The 21155-nt window shown below is 40.4% G+C and overlaps 1 pseudogene; it reads left to right on the forward strand.

Moving 5' to 3' along the window:
• Positions 1–9555: 9555 nt before the first annotated feature.
• On the forward strand, positions 9556–10116 carry LOC123800616 (large ribosomal subunit protein uL22 pseudogene; annotated as a pseudogene).
• Positions 10117–21155: the final 11039 nt, after the last annotated feature.

The raw sequence follows: 21155 nt of genomic DNA on the forward strand, positions 1-21155 counted from the left end.
TGTCTCCAAAAGAACTCCAGTAGAATTAAGCTTTAGCTGTCTGCAGTACCTTTACCTATCAACCAACTTGCCCTTTATGGGTTTCCTTCCCTTCCCTGTGTCCCTTCCCTACTCCCTCATTAGTGCTTCTTGGGATCCTGTCCCATATAGACTACTGGCACTCAGAGTCTGCTTCTGAGGGAGTCAACATGAAGAAAATGACACCTTTCCGATGCCTGGTAAACTCCAATCTCTCTGTATGATTTGCCTGTGTTCAGGACGTGGCTGAATTTTCGTTGGTTGAAGTGGTTTAAACTCCAGCCATCAATGTATATTTACAAGCATAAAAGCTGTGATAACCACTCTGACGGTGAACCAGTGTCATTAAGCTCTTCATTTTATTCTCCACACAGTTGTGTGTATTTTAAAGATGACTCTCCAAAAATGTCCTTTTCAATAGATTCTGCAGATAAAGGGATAAAGGACCTCTAAACATGCTGTCTTGCTTTAAAAACAGCGGAAAGCATGTGTGTGTTTATAGAATCAGTGATATAAACAGCATTAGTGTGCATGAAGCTGGAATATACTCCCACATGACAACTGAGAGTCCCACAGAAGTATGTTGGATGAAAAAGTATTTGCTGTGGCTTAAAGAGGCTCTCACACATGGGAGGACAAGAAATGAGATGCCTCTTAATAAGCCAATCCGCAGTCTACCAACTAAACGCACCTAACACAAGACTGTGAGTGGCAACCAGAGCCCAACAAAGGGGAATCGCCAGATGGTCCTAGCGTGGGAAGACCGCTGGGCTCTGCTGGTCTTATCAGTGGCACCTGTTCTCCCAGCTGGGGCACATTACTGGTGGTGTCATCTTCAAAAGCAAAGGACGGCAAACACAATCCAAAGAAGAATCAGAAATGTGGGCAGATGGGGCTGATGGCTTGATTAGCAGGTCTCTCTACTTAGGGAGCTGGACTGGCGCCATCACATCCTCTGTTTCCTGTGCTGGTGGTCCCCGGCACTCATCTTGGCAGTGACCCATCACTTGCAAAGTTGTTGCAGATGGCCAGGAACTTCCTCTCTCCCCGCAATCTTCTCCCCCCTCCCCCCATTCCACTGCTCTTACCCAAAACCACAGCACCTAGGGTTCACTTAACCAGACCCTGCCGTTGCTTTATGGATGTCCTCAGACCTACTTGCTCCTCTACCCTAATTTCTAGCATTATTTATAGAATATCAGAGTTGCAGACCTCCTTAAAATAAAATAATTATTTATATAATTATTTTATATAAATAATTAATATGTATAAATATACAAATATTTATATATATAAATATACACGCATCCTAGCATACTAGGCAGGTAAGTAGATAATGGAGAGAGGGAAAATAAGCAAATGCGGTGAAAACCTTAACATTTTTCATTTTATTTTTTACAGCTTTATTGAGATATAATTGACATAAAACATTGCCTAAGTTAAGGGGTACAACGTGTTGGTTTGATACACTTACATATTGCAAAATGATTACATCATAGCATTAGCTAACACCTCCTGGCTCATACCTCTATCTCTTCACATAGTGACCATTTCTTTCCTGTGGTGAGAACACTTAGTATCTACTCTCTTAGGAACTTTCAAGTATGTAATACAAAATTATGAACTCTAATCACCATGCTGTACGTTAGATTCCCAGAACTTCTTATAACCAGAGGTTTGTATCCTTTGACTAACATCTCCCTTTTTCTCCATCCCCAGCTCCTGGTAACCGCTTCACTCTCTGCAGTAGACATGCAGTAAAATTTTAACAATTGGCAAATATGGGTGAAGGGTGGAAGTTCTTCATACTATTCTTAAAACCTTACTCTAGGTCTAAAATTATTTCAAAATTAAAAATAAAAAAAGAGATAAACCAACCATAAGAGCATTACTATCATTACAATCACAATAGGCAGTATTTCTTAATTATTAAAAACCTACTTTTTAAGGGCAGAACACTTAAAATCTTTTTTAAAAATTATTCTTTTACTCTTCATTTTTATTGAAGTGAGATTCACATAGCATAAAACTAACCATTTTATTTTTTTTAAAGAATTTATTTATTTATTTGAGAGAGAGAAAGGGCACAAGTGGAGTGGGTGGCAGAGGGAGACAAAGAAGCAGGTTCCCTGCTGAGCAGGGAGCCCAATGTTGGGCTCCATCCCAGGGCCCTGGGATCACGACCTGAGCCGAAGGCAGACACTTAACCGACTGAGCCATCCAGGCGCCCCAAAACTAACCATTTTAAAATGAATAATTCAGTGGCATTTAGTACTTTGACAATGTTGTGCCACCACCACCTCTATCTAGTTCAATACGTTTCATCACCCCAAAAAGAAACCCCATACCAATTAAGCAGTTATTTCCAGTCTTTTCCTTTTCCCAGCCTTTGTCAATCTGTGCCCTGTCTTTATAAATTAGACCATTGTGAATATTTCATATAAATGAAATCAGTCAATATTTGTCCTTTTGTGTCTGGCTTACTTAATTTGGCATAATGTTTTTGATGTTCATGAATATTGTGGTATGTATCAGTACTTCATTCTTTTATGGCTAAATAATATTCCATTGTATACACAAAGACATTTTGTTTATCCATTCATCTGTTGATAGATCTTTGGCCTGTTTGCATCTTTTGGCTAGTGCGAGTAGTGCTGTTATGAACATGGCTGTACATTTATTAGAATGCCTAAAATCTTGTTGGCCATTAATGTCTATCGATGACTTAAAATACAATTTCATGCTTGAAGCATACCCACGCTTAGACTTCTCAGATCCGTGAATAAATTCTCTTTTGTGCTTGAACTAGATCGGGTTGAATCTCTGTCAATTTGACATAATCCTAACTGATGCAAAAATTTAAAATATCTTTCAAAATGCATGGGGGGAAAATCTGCTCATTAAGAATATCTTTTGAAAACAAAGCTGAATTAAATGTTCTGAAGTGCAAAACTCTCCTGTCCCCAAGAAACTTGAATAAGAATCTGAAATATTTCTGAACAGGAACAATGAGCTCAGCTAAGCACAGAACATTCCTGAACTGTGTCTGCCACCACAAGGGGGTAATCATAATGCAATCCTGAACCAGAAGTTTCTGTGTGTGCCAGAGTGAAAGAAATTCAAAGCACTTTATTTGTGAAAGAATTATAACTTTAAAAACCAGATCTTTCCTAAATCAATGGGTAATCATTTTTAGCAATTTATCTGAACAGAAGTCCCTAAATACAAATGCTGCTCTTTATTTCTTCTTTTTACCATTTGCTTCCTGCCATTCATCTTTCATCTCTTGTGGTCGTAGGAATTTTAGTATTTTCTCTTTTTTTTTTAAAGATTTTATTTATTTATTTGACAGAGACAGCCAGCGAGAGAGGGAACACAAGCAGGGGGAGTGGGAGAGGAAGAAGCAGGCTCATAGCGGAGGAGCCTGCTGTGGGGCTCGATCCCGTAATGCCGGGATCACGCCCTGAGCCGAAGGCAGACACTTAACCGCTGTGCCACCCAGGCGCCCCAGGAATTTTAGTATTTTCTTTTCAAAAGGCTTCTAGGAATTGACTTTAGTTTACTTGATGAAATCTTGCACCGCATACAATTCTTCAAAAGGACATATTTTCATCTCATTTTTGTTGAAGAAAAACCAGGTAATTGGAGAATTTATCTGCTGACAACTTATCTTCCACTTAAAAAAAATATGTCATCACCTTCACTTCATTTTGATCTTGGGGTCCTTGACTCAGCCAGTTTATTAGGGTACAAATTTGGCCTGAGTTTTGTTCCGCTTCCCCCATGTTACTACTGTGGTGGATCAATGGTGGGATTTGTATTTCCTTCTGCCTCTCAAATCTGCCACTGTCTTATTCTTCTCTCAGGGCTACTGTGGATTGAGCCAATCAAATCCCTGACTTCTCTAAATGTAATGTGGGTGCAAGACATTCTAATTCAGTCTTGCCTGTTCAATTGACCTGAGCTGAATCTAGGAAATATCGGTAATTTTGAAGAACTGTGTTTGGCTGTATCGTCGGTAAACATGGTCTGGAGAGTAAAAGGAGAGAGGAAGGGAGAGAAGAGAACAAAAATGAGGGGAAGGAGCAGGGACATAGCGGACAGGGGAGGGAAAGAAGGAGAGAAAGAGAAAGATGGTGAGGAAAGATGGGGTGTGCGGGGGCAGGTGGGAAGGGAAAGAGAGAGATTTTCTTGGTTTATATTACTGAAAAGACAGAGAAATCTGTTTTCAAGTGAGACTTCATCAAGTGGGTCTATGAGAGCCCCAAGGATCTGGCTTTTTTCATTCCTTCTCTATGATGAAATCAAAATGGTTGCCACAGCCTTCAGAGCTACCTGCTTTCTTTCATCCAAAAGGAAAGAGATCCAAATTTCCCACTCAAGTCCCATGAGTCAAGCTAATTAGACTGACATAGGTCACATGTCCATCTCTGCACCAATCACTGTGATGGGACGGAGGTTGGGTGTGTAGGAAGTGAGATAGCCTATGTTGATTGGATGAGTCTAGGTCACGTGTCCCACCCCTAGAATAGAGCTGGAGTCACAGCCCCCAGATCCATACAGATCCCCACGTAGAAACTTGGAACTATTGCCAAAGAAGCAGGAGGGAAGTGCATGCTGGGAAAGGAGCCAATGAATGTTCATCACGTTCATTCTTGTGTTTGGCCTCTGATACTTACAGCTGAGGAATGTTAACTAAGACATCTGACTAGACTAGTGTAGACAGAAAAACTAAAAGTGGCCTAAATTTCCGGGAAGAGTTTGGACACAGTGGGGTGGTATCACAGGGACACTTAGCTTATACAAAAGGACAATACAGCTGAAATTGCTTGGGTAGCTCTGCTCATCATTCCACTGTCCATCTGAGATGGCAGATGTCAAGTGAGCCTCTTGTCAAACATAATGTGATTCTAGAACACACATCGTCAAAGGTGGTCCTATCCTGCCTCTGCTTTAACTGGTGCTCAAGAAAAGGAACAGAAATGGTGGGAGGAAGAACGGAGCAAGCAGCACTTATTGAGAAAGTCGGTCTCGAATGTGTCATTGCCAGAGGACTTTCGAAGGCAACTTACCTAAAGGGCTTTCAAGGAACATTTGTCTAAAACACTGTTGAGGCAAATGTCGGTGATTCGTAAGATAGGACTCCGCCTTATCCAGACAGGTAACTATCATCCATGTGAAGGGGGCCAGTAGGAGACATAGAACATCACTGTGTCTGGGAACATGACCAGTTTGATGGTTTGACCCATATTCACCAATTATTTAAATAGGTCTCAGTACTTGGCGAATGGTTAGAACTTAACAAATATTGTGAAATAAATAGAGTTGATTTAGACAAAATGGCTACATCCAATGATATAGCTTGGTGAGATAATCTGGACCTAGCATGCTTGAATGCCATTTGGGGGCATTTCATGGTGGTTTAGTGCACAAAGAAAGGTGTCCTAACTTCTTTTTTTTTTTTTTTTTAAGATTTTATTTATTTATTTGACAGAGATAGAGACAGCCAGCGAGAGAGGGAACACAAGCAGGGGGAGTGGGAGAGGAAGAAGCAGGCTCATAGCAGAGGAGCCTGATGTGGGGCTCGATCCCACAACACCGGGATCACGCCCTGGGTGGAAGGCAGACGCTTAACCGCTGTGCCACCCAGGCGCCCCAAGGTGTCCTAACTTCTAATTCCATTTCTCCTATAAACTAGTCCTGTGACCAGGGAAAAATTACATAATTTCTTTGAGTCTCAGGTTTCCCCCTGGTGGAATAGGAAGAAAAATGCTTACTCTACTTGTTTTTCAGAGTTATTAAAAATCAGTGGGAAACAAACTGGGGACTTCAGAGGGGAGGGGGGTGGGGGATTGGGATAGACTGGTGATGGGTAGTAAGGAGGGCACATGTTGCATGGTGCACTGGGTGTTATACGCAAATAATGAATCATGGAACACTACATTAGAGTAAGGATATACTGTATGATGACAAACATAACATAATAAAAAATTATTATAAAAAAATCAGTGGCCTGTGTTCTCTTGGGCAGCTGCTCTATGTCTTTTAAGGCGGAATGAATACTATACAGAAGGAAAAACATTCAAATGAAAAAAAAAAGTTGGTGTCTCTAGAGATACTCAGTGAACGATTTATCCTGCCTAATGCGCCTTTGGACTTTAAAATATAACCCAGGACAAAAATACAACCCAAGAGAAAGCACAAATTCTCCAGAACTCCACAGCAGTCCTAATAGAGATGGGATTTCTAGTGCTCTGTTGCCAACTCTTAGCTTGCGATCTTCGACCCCAAAAGCTCAGGAAAGGTATAAATTATGAAAAGTAGTCTCTGCTCTCCAGAGCAATGCATAACGCTAAATCAAGCAATGAAAGGGACATGAGGAGCCAACCACCCAGCTCTAAATTTTCCAAGCAGAAAAAGGAAATATAACAGACATATTTATAGTGAATTTGGATGTCATGACGTATAGTGAAGGGGAATGAGGCTTAGGTTGTCCCAAGCAGAGCTGAGTTCTGGCGTTACTGAACCTCTTCTTCTGGTGAATTTGTTTTACAGGTTAAAAATTAAAAAGTTATATCTTTTCTGCCTCAGCCTAAGTCCCGTCTTTAGGTAATCATAGGCCTCTCTCAAGAATCTGACAAAAAGGTGGCTCAGTGGGTTAAGCATCTGCCTTTGGCTCAGGTCATGATCCAAAGGTCCTGGGATTGAGTCCTGAGTCGGACTCCCTGCTTCGTGGGGAGTCTGTTTCTCCCTCTCCCTCTGCTGCTCTCTCTCTCTGTCAAATCAATAAATAAAATAATAATAAAAAAAAAGAATCCAACAAAATCTTATGAAGTTAACAATCTGTCTTCTGTCCACTAAAGGGACTGGTTTCATCACTTTCCATTGTTCCGAGGGATGTAGCTGAAAGCATGTATCTCCAGGGACCCAGCATGTCCTCTCTTGGTATGAACTGAGCAGAAATGGTTGTATATGTCCGCCATAGACACATCAAAAAATATTTTTAGCAGTACTATTTGTAACAGCTCCAAAGTGGAAACAGGTAGTTATTTTTTTATTTAAATTCAATTAGCCAGCAGATGTGCCCAAGATGTAGAGTTCAATAATGCCTCAGTTGCATATAACACCTAGTGCTCATCTCGTTCCTCCTTGATGCCCATCACCCAGTTGCCCCATCCCCCCACCCACCTTCCCTCCAGCAACCCTCAGTTTGTTTCCCAGACACATGAAAAAATGTTCATCACCACTTGTCATCAGGGAAATACAAATAAAAAACCACAACGAGATACCACCGTACACCAGTCAGAATGGCTAAAAGTGACAGGTAGGTATTTAACTCTTCAGCTTCATTCACTATTATTTTTGTATTTGGAAACTATAGGAAATTAGATTAGTTGTACAGAACCCAAGGAAAGTGACTGAGAATGTACTTAAATGGAAAGATTTATCTGGTTCTAGAATGACTTATACTTTTTTTTTTTTTTTTTTTTTTGGTGAAAAGGTAGCATATTCAATAAACCCATATCCCATGCCATGGGTAGAATTACCAGCAAAGTTGTTAAGAACTGATGCTATTTGTCACAGAAACCAATGAAAAGGAATAGAAATCTCCCCAAGCTAACTCAAGTAAAGTTGAATTTATGTGAGGATACCAAGGAACTTCTAGGACCTCAATCGCAGGAAATGCAACTTGGCAGAGCTTTCTTTGTGTTTCCTGAGTTGCATGGTGGCTCATCTCTGCATTTTTCTGCTTGTCTCATTTCTCATAAAGTATTAAAAGTAGTCTCTGCTCTCTAGAGCAAAGCTTAATGCTCAATGTTTCAGCTCATTTCTCTTTGATGCCTGACTCTCACCAATTGCTTATTAGCCAGCATGTTGCCAACCCAAACCAAACCATGGCTTTGGCCTCAGTCTATATGACCTGCCAGCCTGGCTAATTGACTTTATTTCTCTATCCCAGGAAATGGTTGGTACACACTCGATAAAAATTAATTTTCATGAATCTCTTGGTAAACAATAAATATTAATTTTCTCTCTTTTTTAACACCTTTATTTATTTACTTTTCATTAAATTTAAATCCTTGAGGGGTACAGCATCACATGGATTCTGCAGCCAATGGCTTTAGCAGGAAGGTTGCTCGGGAATTTGGCACGAACCACGCCATTGTTTCCATGAGCACAAGTTACTTTTCCCCAGATTGCTCTGGTTTTGTTTGGTTTGCCATGAAGAGTCACTGCGTTGTTCTTTGCTGTGTACACGTAAGCACGTCTCTTGCCTAGATAGAATTCAGTTTCATCTTGAGCATAAACACCTTTGACTTTTTAAGAAGAACTGTGTGCTCCTTCTGGTTCCGGAGACCCTGCTTATAGCCAGCAAAATGGCCTTGGACTACAGCCTTCCAGACATTATTTGGCGATATAGGAGTCCTGTTCCCAGCAGGCCTCTACAGACTCCAAGATGGTGGAAAGAGAAAGAGAAAAATATTAATTTTCTTTTCCCCTTCAATGGATGAACACCATTTGAGTATAAAAGAATGTTCGTTTGGTAGTGGGATAGTGAAGCAATATTCTTTCCTTGCCCCCACATATATAAGGTAGATAAAAAGCTTTCGGTTGAGTGAGACAAACTTCTAACAAGACTTGAGAAATTTTCAGGCTAATCTGGAAGTCTTCGAGATTGAACCGGGTCACTACTATTTCTTAAATCAACATACTCTTGTGTCCATGAAAAAGTTTTTATTTTCATATCCCAAAAGTTGCAATTTATGATTCTATTATTATGGTGAAAGAAAGAGGAATGAAGGGGTGCCTGGGTGGCACAGCGGTTAACCATCTGCCTTAGGCTCAGGGCGTGATCCTGGCGTTATGGGATCGAGCCCCACATCAGGCTCCTCCGCTAGGAGCCTGCTTCTTCCTCTCCCACTCCCCCTGCTTGTGTTCCCTCTCTCGCTGGCTGTCTCTATCTCTGTCAAATAAATAAATAAAATCTTAAAAAAAAAAAAAAAAAAAGAAAGAGGAATGAAAACCATTTGGCCTTCAGCCTTAGGGTGAGGGCTTTGGTTTGCCCTTTCTATGAGCTCTGCCGTACATACAAATCTAAGTCTTTGACTAAGAGTGAATTGAAGTGGCTTTTCTCATAAGAGGTCTAAGATGATGCTAAGTGAAATAAGTCAAGCAGAGAAAGACAATCATCATATGATTTCTCTCATCTATGGAACATAAAAACTAGGAAGATTGATAGGAGAAGAAAGGGATAAAGAAAGGGGGGGTAATCAGAAGGGGGAATGAAGCATGAGAGACTATGGACTCTGAGAAACAAACTGAGGGCTTCAGAGGGGAGGGGGGCGGGGGAATGGGATAGACCGGTGATGGGTAGTAAGGAGGGCACGTATTGCATGGTGCACTGGGTGTTATACGCAACTAATGAATCATCGAACTTTGCATCAGAAACCAGGGATGTACTGTATGGTGACTAACATAATATAATAAAAAAAACATTAAAATTAAAAAAAAAGAGGTCTAAGACGATCTCTGAAAATGGTTTGCTATTCACCTGACCCAGAAAACCCTACAAAATCATGCAAATCAAGAGGTTCGAATCTTCACGTTCACTTTAAGAACACACGTGAAACTGCCCAGGCCATCTAGGGTCTGCACATCCAAAAAGCCACCAAGTGCGTGATGGATGTCACTTTGCAGAAGCAACGTGCACCACTCTGTTGCGACAGTGGTGGAGTCGGTAGATCTGCCCAGGCCAAACAATGGGGCTGGACACAAGGTTGGTGGCCCAAGAAGAGTACTGAATTTTTACTGCATGTGCTTAAAAATGCAGAGAGTGATGCTAACCTTACAGGCTCAGATGTAGATTTTCTGGTCATGGAGCACACCCAGGTGAACAAAGCCTCCAAGATGCGGCATAGAACTTTCAGAGCTCACAGACTTGCTAACCCACACATGAGCTCTCCCTGCCACATGGAGATGATCCTTACTGAAAAAGAGCAGACTGTTCTTAAATCAGAAGAGAACGTCGCCCAGAAGTAAAAGATATCCCAGAAGAAACAGAAGAAACAAAAACTGTGGCCCAGGAGTACATTCTGAATATAATAAATGCAAATAAAAAATTTTAAAGGAGAGTGAATTGACTTTAGGCACATAAACTAAACGCTCAGCTCTCATGATGAGAGGAGGGTTCATGGAAGCATGAAATAAGATGAGGTCAGCGACCTTCAGCACATTTTCCAGAGATGACATGTATGGCAACTTCCACTGGCCTACACAGTAGCTCTGTAAAGTAAATGGGTATAAGGCTCTTCGGTAAGGCTATTACTCACCTTGCTTGCCTCCAATCTCCACCCTTCCCTTCCCTTCTCTGTGCCTGGGAATCTGACCCTTGCTGACCAGAGCTCCTTGCAGTTGCTTCTTGTCAGGTTTTTTCAATGGGAGCCATTGGTAGTACAGTTCTTAAACCCAGGCAGTAGTGGCTAGCCTTGCACCTGATACTCTAGAAAGCACTGCATATCATAGACCCATGCAAAAGATACACACACATTAAAGGCCACAGACACATCTCTGTCACTTGGGATAGAGAACTACCAGTAGTGCTAACAATGCTTGGAGTATGGGAGAATGTGATGGCAGACTTTAGATAAAAGACCTGTGAATTAACTTGTTAAACCCTTCCCGTCCGCAGGGATGCAATTGGTTTTTGAAGAATGAAGTACTGTTTTCTAATTGTGCTCAGTATCCATTTTCTTGTTGCTCTTTGGATGTTCCAATTCTTGCTCTAGAAGTACTCACTATTTAGTATGATATTCACAACAGTTTTGAGTGGTGGCTAAGGAATACATGTTGTGTATATGCAGTCCAGATGGCACTTGAACTCAGCATATTACCAACTCTTTACATTTGGCAACTGGATGGACAGCAGATACTACAGCCCCGTGAATAGATTTATTTTATAAAAATATTTTTAAAGTTTTGGTTAAAACTTTTAAAGATTTTGTTTATTCATTAGAGACAGAAAGAGCACAAGCAAGGGGACAGGCAGAGGGAGAAGGAGAAGCAGACTCCCCTGCTGAGCTGGGAGCCCAATGTGGGGCTCGATCCCAGGACCTGGAGATCATGACCTGAGCCGAAGGCAAACGCTTAGCCATCTGAGCCACCCAGGGCCCTGGTTTTGTTAAATTTTAAGAAGTAGATACAAACTTGACTTTCACATAGTTTGATTTAAATTTGGAATTAATTAATAATTTGCTTATTTTTAAAAATTTAATAAATTTTGAATATTCTAGAACAAAAAGGTTTTGTTTTTTTTTTTTTTAAAGATTTTATTTATTCATTCGACAGAGATAGAAACAGCCAGCAAGAGAGGGAACACAAGCAGGGGGAGTGGGAGAGGAAGAAGCAGGCTCATAGCGGAGGAGCCTGATGTGGGGCTCGATCCCAGAACGCCGGGATCATGCCCTGAGCCGAAGGCAGGCGCTTAACCGCTGTGCCACCCAGGCGCCCCTAGAACAAAAAGGTTTTGAAGCAAAACATGAAAGATAATTTAAAATTTACATTTACTTTGCAAGTTTTATGAAAAGTTATTTAAATATTGAATACTTCAAGTATAATTATATTTTATTTTTAGTCCTTCAATCATTACTATCAATAAAACATAAATTATGTGAAATCTGCTTTACAAAATAGTGATTTTACTAAAAATGAGACAAAAATTAATTTTGTGGAATATATGAATGGAATATTTATAGGATAAATTTATTACATTTTTATTTTGTTACTCATCCAAATCTTGCTGGCCTTAGCGCAAGATCAATCATATGAAATAAAAATTTAATTTAGTTGTCTTTAATATTTTGTTTACTTTCAATTATATAAATGCCTCAGATTTACACCAAGGCGTTTATATATTTACATATTCATATATTCACATATATTTACACATATTGCATACTTACATATTCACATATCTATGTATACGTATATCACATTTTTATATGTTTGTGGATTCTCACATATTAAATGTTTACGTATTTTTCAATTTTGTGGTAATGAATGTATATTTGTTGTCTGGGGGCAGGGGTTTGCAAATGTCTTCATTAAGAGCCAGATAGTTATTTGAGGCATTGTGGGGCAGACAATTCCTGTTACAACTTCTTGACCTTCCGCTGAGTGGGTGAAAGAAGCCATGGACCATATGTACGAACGGGCATAGCTGTGTTCCAACAATACTTACAAAAATAGACAGTGGGCTCCATTTGGCCCGCAGTTTATAGTTTGCTGACCCCCGTGTCAGGCGAAAGACTCTGAAATGGAGATCTGTGTGCAGGAGGCTGATTGAGGGTACCATCAGGGGACACCTGTAGGGGAAGTAGGGTTAGCAGAAAGAGAAGTGGGGCTGGGATGCAACAAACACCTCAGTGGATCCCATGGGGAGCCCAGTATCAGGGGTGGCCCTTTAGTATTGTGCCAACATGACGCAAAGGTGGCTGATCTTTATACCTTGACATGCCCTGGGCCGGGAGGGCAAGGTGTGATCTTGGACAAGGCAGCTCCCTTAAGGAGAGAGCAGTGCCTGGAGAGGGGCTCAGCTCTGAGCTGTCAGCACCTCAACCTACCAGCAGCTGAGGAACAAGTGCCTTCATCTTAAGGAGGGATGTGATGGTTAATTTTCAAGTGTCCATTTGGCAGGGCCAATCATGCCCAGACATTTGTTCAAGCATTCTTCTGGATGTTTCTGTGAGAGTGTTTTAGGATGAGTTTAGCATTTTAATCAGAGGGCTTTGAGTAAAGTAGATGGCCTTCCATAAGCACAAGGGTGGGTTTCATCCAATTAGCTGAAGTCCTGAGTAGAACGAAATAGACTGATTCCCCGAGCAAGAGGGAATTCTGCCAGCAAACAGCCTTCAGACTTGAACTGCAACATTGGCTCTTCTCTGGGTCTCCAGCCTGACAGCCCACCCTACAGATTTTGGACTTGCCAATCTCCATAATCACATGAACCAATTCCTTAAAATAAATTTCTGTACACACACACACCCACACACCCACACACCCTATTGCTTCTGTTTCTCTGGAGAATTCTGACTCCCACAAGGGATCTGGGTGGTGCACCATATTAACGATGACTATCAAGATAGGAGAACAGAACACAGTGTGTAATCTTGCTTTGTAACGTTTATACATTTAAGCGCATGGTCCATGGGTGTCCATTTGCACATTTGCTCCAGTCCAGTGGTGTGCCAGAGTCAGCTCATACCAGATCCCCATAACCAACATACATCTCTTCTCGACTCTGTGTTCAGTGACTTTAGGGTGGTAGCTTGCAATTGTCATGGTGGGAAATCAGCAAACTCTACAAATCAGGGTGATTTTTTGTTGCCAGGCAGGTGATTGTTAAACATTTACCTGTATCTGACTGCCTAGGTTCCACAAATGTTAGAAGGAAGCTTGCTTCCATACCAACCGTTTCACCAGGAAGTCCCTGCTTGGTTCCATGTCTCCTGAGCTCCTGTGACTGCATTGCCTTTCCATGACCCTCCTGAACAGAGAAGGTGCAATTCCCCACTGTTGCTTTTCTGTGAGCGCTTTCCTACTTCTTGATCATTCCCTGGTGAGTAGTCCCTGCATGATAGCCTCCTCATTTGAACCATCTGAGATGAATTCTTTTTCCTTCTGGGACCTTGACTAATACAAACGGTGACTGGTAAATCTGTCTCTAATCTCCCCATCTCCGGTTTCATCTTTAGGATCAACAGCTGATAAGCTGTTTCATTTTTCATCTTCCCTCCCTTGTAACCTGTCCATTTGTCCGTCTTTGCCATACATACAGATGAATCTGTGCTATGGCTTAAGTCCTGATACAGACTCTTCCAAGATGCACTCCAATGGGCTATCATCATAACCCGTCATTTTTTTTTCCTTTGGCCACCGTGGTTATTTAAAATATGTGTCAGTGTTGCTTAGTGAGGTTATTTTTGGAATCCCCAAATATATAAAAAGAATATAAAAGCCAACTATCACAATTAATTGGAAACATTACATTTAGTTTCAGAAGGCAAGAGTAATAGAAATCATGTGTTCATCTGTTTGTCTCATCTCTTTAAGTTATTTTAAAAATCAAAGCTCTTGTGGTTTCGACCTGTAATGTTATATCCCTGCATGTCCTGACTTACACATTCAGTCATCACTCCTAACAATCAGCCTGAGCTTAGGACAAGAAAGGCTGCTATAGGCCCATGCACACAGAGCCGATGATGGAAGCTGTCTCATTGCCACACAATAGCTCTGCAGTTTGGGATTTTTTCAAGTTGCCTCTACTTTTCGAACACCTCTGGTCACGCTGTTTTCCTGAGTTGCATTATTGACTGTAGACACCACATGACTTTAGTGAGGTTTAATAAAAAAGCAACAAAGAACATTTCTCTCTTCATTTTCATTAGGTTTTGCTAAGCACCCATGCTTTTTTGCTTCAAAGAAAGAGAGAAAGAGAAAGAAGGAAGGAAGGAAGGAAGGACGGAAGGAAGGCAGGTGGGACGGAAGGAAGGAAGGAAGGAAGGAAGGAAGGAAGGAAGGAAGGAAGGAAAGGAAGGGAAGGGAAGGAAGGGAAAGAATCAGTTGGGTTTGTCTAAGAGGGTTGTAATATGTTGTGATAATGGGAGATATCTCACAAGTAGGCCATTTTAAGAAAAATACATTCATATAAACAATAATAAGTAATATGTATTTTAAAATATTAATCAAGTTCTCAGAGGAGGGAGAGGCTTTCCTTGTAGATACATACAGAAGACGAGGATGAGGAAGGAAACAACTCAGAATGGCAGAGGTTGGGGGAATGAGGTATCTCTATCTGGCAGGATGGGCTAGGTTATTTGCAGAAGCCAACAGCTTCAGTCTCAGTGGCTTAAAGCAGAGTTTGTTTTTTACTCACGCTACATGAACAATGGCTGTTGATCTGGCTACCGAAGTGACACTGAGAAGGGGGAGGAGAATGCAATAAATTCTATGTTAGTTCTTTACATTTCTGTGTGGGAGTGATGCACATCTCTTCTGCCTTTTTTTTTTCATTGACAAAGGAAGTCAACGGCCACAAAAGGCATGAGAAAGTTCCCTGCCATGTGCCCAAAATACGGAGAGCCAGAAATAGGGTGACCAGCACTACTAATTCAGTGACCTGTGGGAGATAAAGACTTGGGTGTGAGAATGGCCCAGACGAGCCCACTGCCTTTCCTTCTTTTCCCGTCCTTCTGCGAATGAAGAGGACAGGTATAGATGCCAGAGACTGAAAAACTTCTACAGTTGATGATAATTGAGGGGAAGGAGGCACTTCAGAACACATGTGGAACTTCCCATTTTGTAAAGGAAATTTTTTGTGTAGTGTTAAATGGCCACACTTGATTATACCAAATAATTTTTAATGTATTTTAATAGTGATGAAACACGGCAAGTGAAGATCACAGTTTCCTGAAAAATTTCCTGTAAAAGCCAAAAGCAGGAAAGTCCTTGCTGTGCAGTGGTTTCCGAAGTTCCTAGGGAGATGACAGGGGAACTCTCAGAGAAAACTCAAGGGGAAGTGAGGTGGCGGAGTAAAGCTCAACCTATGGGTACCTAAGTACTACGAACTGAAAAAGGAACACTTGTGACTTTCTCATTCTCGTAGTACTCTAAAATGGTCCACTGTCAAAGTTGGTTCTTGTCTAGGCAAAGAATATGATAACACACCTTGATAAAGCATTGTCTCCAGCCATGGATGGGATTTTCATCAGGAGGGCAGAGACCATTACAGCGAGTCCATATTGGACACCATTTTGAGGCTAGTCACAGATTCTTACTGCCTTTCATATGTCTAGTCCACTGCCCCTCCCTTCTTCCCAAAGAGGAAAAGAGCTACAGAACTAACAAGATTAATTCATAAATACTGATGGGTTACCAAAAAATGCAACAGGGTAAAACCATTGTAGGCGGAGAGGACATCTATTGGGTCATTCTCCAATTCTGTTTTAGAAACTGTTGAGAGAGTTGTCTCCTGGCTCTCGTTGACCATAGCTGTTACATGAGCAGGGGATGCAGGTTGGGCCTTAACTTTGGCCAGTCATATTGTTTCTCTGAAATTTCAAGTTTAGACTATTAAAAAAGGGAGTTAAAAAACGTTTTATCTGAAACAATTTCAGATTTACAGAAAAGTCCTAAGACAGTACAAAGGTATTTGTTTGTCCCTAAGTCATCTGAGAGCAAGCTGCCAACATGATGCCTTCTCACCATCAAATCGTTTAGCATTCATTGCCCTCAAACAAAGACAGAGTTTTTTATAACAAAAAGTAAGCCATCAAAATCAGGAAATTCACAGTTCTACCATGGTCTCAGTGATGTCCTGTATAGAGAAAGGGTCCAGTTAGGAATCATTACATGTCTCCTTATTAGAAATTGGGTTATTTAAGGAAATTTTAAAGTAAAACAAAGCCATATAAAAAGCTGTCTAGGGAAAAGTCAGTCTCCCGTTTCCCCTGCTCCCAGAGACAATCTCTGTTACCAGTGCCTCGTGCATACTTACAGACAGTCGACCATACACAGCATATGTATGTACATGGTTGAAAAGGGATGTCCAAGCTCCTCCTAGCTCAGGGAAGAAATAATATCAGAGGTAAGAGTTCCTCCTTTAAGAACGTTAAATATCCAGGGGTGCCTGGGTGACGCGTCGTTTGGGTGACTAACTCTGGGTTTCAGCTTGGGTCATGGTCAGAGGGTCGTGAGATTGAGCCAGCGTCAGGCTCTGCACTCTGCGTGGGGTCTGCTTGACATTCTCTGCCTCTCCCTCCCCCACTCTTCCTTCTCCCTCTGCTCTGTGTGCTCTCTCTCTTTCTTTCTCAAATAAATAAATAAATAAATAAATAAATAAATAAATAAATAAATAAAATCTTTTAAAAAAAGATAAAGAGTATTAGCTATCTATTGGGAGCTTTGTTGCTTGCCATCAAGACAGAAGTTAAATAAGTTTCCAAGTGAATACATTTTCCCAAATTCTGAACATGAAAGTCTTTGATCACTTAGAAGAGATAAATTTCTTCTGTTACCAGTATTAATATATTGCCAATTTAATACTTGATTTCTCTCTTTGTAGACATTAAGGATCCTTTGTTATTTAGTTGTTCCAAATGCTTTGAATATATTTTAGATTATCATATAAATCATAAAGTAATAGTGTGAAAATTGTTTTTTAAACTGTATTGGTTGGTATATAATATTCAAAAGTAAATTTACTAAGCTGTTTTTACTATTGCACTGTATGCAATCATATAAATATATATATTTATTTAAATTTAATTAACATGTAATGTACTATTGGTTTCAGAGGCAAAGGTTAGTGATTCATCAGTCTTATATAATACCCAGTGCTCATTACATCATGTGCCCTTCTAATGTCCATCACCCAGTTACCCCATCCCCCCAGTTTGTTTCCTATAGTTGAGAGTCTCTTATGGTTTGTCTCCCTCTCTGATTTTGTCTTGTTTTATTTTTTCCTCTCTTCCCCTATGATCCTCTGTTTTGTTTCTTAAATTCCACATATGAGTGAGATCATATGATAACTGTCTTTCTCTGATTGACTGATTTTGCTTAGCATAATACCCTCTAGTTCCATCCATGTCATTGCAAACAGCAAGATTTCTTTTGATCCCTGAGTAGTATTCTATTGTATATATATATATACCACATCTTCTTTATCCATTTATCTGTCAATGGACATCTGGGCTCTTTCCATAGTTTGGCTATTGTGGACATTGCTGCTATAAACATTGGGGTGCAGGTGCCCCTTCAGATCACTACATTTGTATCTTTGGTGTAAACACCCAGTAGTGCAATTGCTGGGTCATAGGGTAGCTCTATTTTCAACTTTTTGAGGAACCTCCATACTGTCTTCCAGAGTGCAATCATATAAATGTTTAATTTATCTTTATTTTAACGGTGTCATGATGAAAAATGTAAAATTCATTTCTGAATCTTAAACATAAGGCCAAAACTCTTTTTCAATAACATAAAAAAGTAGGCCTGTAACTTAAAACATGGAAACTCTGATGTGGTCATCTTATTCCATTTCCCAATGGGCTAAAGAGAGAGGCTTGTTGGCAGCAATATGAGTAAGATAAAATGAGTAAAAGAAAACAGAAATGGGCAAAGTGGAGTTTCTTAGGACTTTCTAGTTCCTTGTTCCCAGTCTCTTCCTGAGAAGTGGTTACTTTCTTACCTTTGGATTCTGTGCTTTGAGATCCCACAGGGTCCTTATAATAAATATCCACCTTCAGTCATTTGAAATCGTTGCTTAAGCTAGCTTGAGGCGGCTTGTGGCACATGCAACATTCCTAAGACAGTGAACGGGTGGGGGAATGGAGGTTCACTTGAATGCAAAGAAATCTGAAGGAGCACAACAATTCCTGAATGGTTTCTGATATTGCTCGAGCTCTCCAAAAGAATCCTAGGATTGTCCTGGAACAGGTCCAGATAACAGACCCAAATGGAGGAACATATGTACTCAAATAATTTTCAGAGTTTTTTTTCAGTCCAATAATGAGCTACTGCTTATACATTAAACTTATTTTTTTTTAGAGTTGTTCCACTTCTAACTTAAAGGTCTTTCCTAACTAATTCTTAGTTTAGCTCAATAATCCGCCCCTCCCCCCATTTAAAAATTGTTGATATGCTTCATTGGCCATTTCCTGCCTTGCTCATCAGCTGAACTATTTGAAATATGACAGAGTTTATTATTTCTTACTGATCTAAGATGAAAGACACTACCAATTAATTTTAGAGTTTAGTAAAAGGGGTTAAAAAACTCATGAGAGGCTACTGAAGACAAAAGCAGGTACAGCGATAAAGGATAATGACTTTTAATTTTAAAAAATTCATGAAAACAGCTCATAACCCCAAAGCTAGCATTTCTCACAACTTTCTCTAACACGGTATAATCTGTTAGTCTATTTGCTTTGGCACTGTCGTACCACGTGGCATTGTCACCTCCACATTTTGGCAAAATTTGGGCAACCGTATTTAAGGCTGAGCACTGACTCTCATTCACGCTTTGTCATTTTCCCGTGGGCCTGGTTCTGGCTTGCTGTTGGCAACTGCTCCTTCATAAATTTTTCAAGAAAGTGATAATGTGAACCCAGAGATGCTGAATATAAAGTTTGTAACTCTAATGTCAGCGGGACTTGTAGAACAAAGGGTCCCAGTTGCCTTCTAAGGGGGTTTGTCTCATTTCTCATGACTCATGTCATTTCCAGAAAGCCAGGAGGCTTACCTGACGGAGCATTCTATTCTGCTAACTTCAAGGTGCAAGCATTTTGACTGTAATATACTGCTAAGGTTTTTTTTTTTTTTTTTAAGAATATGGAAGAATAATCTACAACAGTCTCAAACTAGTGCAAAATAGTCCATAAAGACTGTGGCCCAGGGATGCCTGGGTGGCTCAGTCAGTTAAGCGTCTGCCTTTGGCTCGGGTCATGATCCCAGGGTCCTGGGCTCGAGTCCCGCATCAGACTCCTTGCTCAGCAGGGAGCCTGCTTCTCTCTCTCTGCCTGCTGCTCCCCCTGCTTATGCACTCTCTCTCTGATGAATAAATAAATAAAATCTTTAAAAAAAAAGAGTATGTTCCAATGCCACTATATTTGTCTTTGTGTTAGTTAAGATACAGGTAGCGTGGGAAGTAACAGAGACCCGAGAAAATGGTGACTTGAACAAGGAAGTATTATATTTTCTGTCACATAGATGTCTTGAAAAAAGACAGCCTATGAATGATATGGTGGTTATTCTCCATGAAGTCCTCAGAGATCCTGGCTTTTTCCAGCTTACCATATATTATCTCTGGATAATGGAGTGTGGCTTTTTTTAAAAATTGAAGTATATTTGACACACAATGTAACATTAGTCTCAGGTGTATAACATAGTGATTTGACAAGTCTCTATGTTATGCTATGCTCACCTCAATTGTAACTACCATTTGTCACCAGACAATGCTATTACAATACCTGGAGTGGGGCTTTTGTCCTGAGGATCCAAGATAGCTCCTGGAACTTTAGCCATTACATCTGCATTCCAAGCAGGAGAGTGAGAGAAGGGAAGAAGGCAAGAGGCAAAATTTACTCATCTGATGATTTCAAAAATAGGGCCCTACGTGCTATAATTTGCTTCCATACCAGCTGCAAAGGAGGATGGGTAAAATGGTTTTATTATGCAAAGCTTTATGCCTAACTAAAGGGTTCTGTTACTATGGAAGATGGAGAGAACAGACATTGGGGAACAGCCTTTAGTCTCACTCATAGTCACACAGTTCTTGGGGGAGCATGCACAGTCTTTCTCCTGCTCTGACCTGCTTAATGATCTCTCTGCATTCGTGCCAGCATTTGGTGTCACTATTCTTTATTTTACACATTCTGATAGTTATGTAGTGATATCTCATTGTGGTTTTAATTTGTATTCTCCTAACGGCCAATGAACTTGAACATCTTTTCTCAAGCTTGCTTGCCGTCTGTACGTTCTCTCCAGTGATATGTCTGCTCATGTCTTTTGCCTATTTTCTAGTGAGACATTTTTTAACTGTAGAGGTGTTTTTTTTTTTAAAGTTTTTATTTATTTATTTATTTGACAGAGACAGCCAGCGAGAGAGGGAAGCAGGGGGAGTGGGAGAGGAAGAAGCAGGCTCCCAGCGGAAGAGCCTGATGTGGGGCTCGATCCCAGAACGGCGGGATCACACCCTGAGCTGAAGGCAGACGCTTAACGACTGAGCCACCCAGGCGCCCCTTAACTGTAGAGTTTTAAGAATTATTTATATATTCTAGATATTAGTTCTCTTTTGGGTATGTGGTTGACTGATATCTTCTTTCAGTTTGTAACTTATCTTTCCATCCCTGTAAGAGCATTTTTCACAGAGTAAAAGGGTAGAGTGGTTCCTACCACTTTGTTCTTTTTTAAAAGGTTATTTTAATTATTTTAGCACCTGTAACTTTCATTAAAAAGTTTAGAAAAAGCTTGTGTGTATACATATATATATATATATATATATATATATACACATATATATAAAAGCTTTCTGGGATTTTGTTAGAAATTGCATTATGTTGCACAGTGAAGGAAATCATCAACAAAAC

The sequence above is a fragment of the Ursus americanus genome, chromosome 22, assembly GCF_024610735.1.
Source record: "Ursus americanus isolate L20-20 chromosome 22, mUrsAme1.1.p, whole genome shotgun sequence".
NCBI classification, from domain to species: Eukaryota; Metazoa; Chordata; class Mammalia; order Carnivora; family Ursidae; genus Ursus; species Ursus americanus.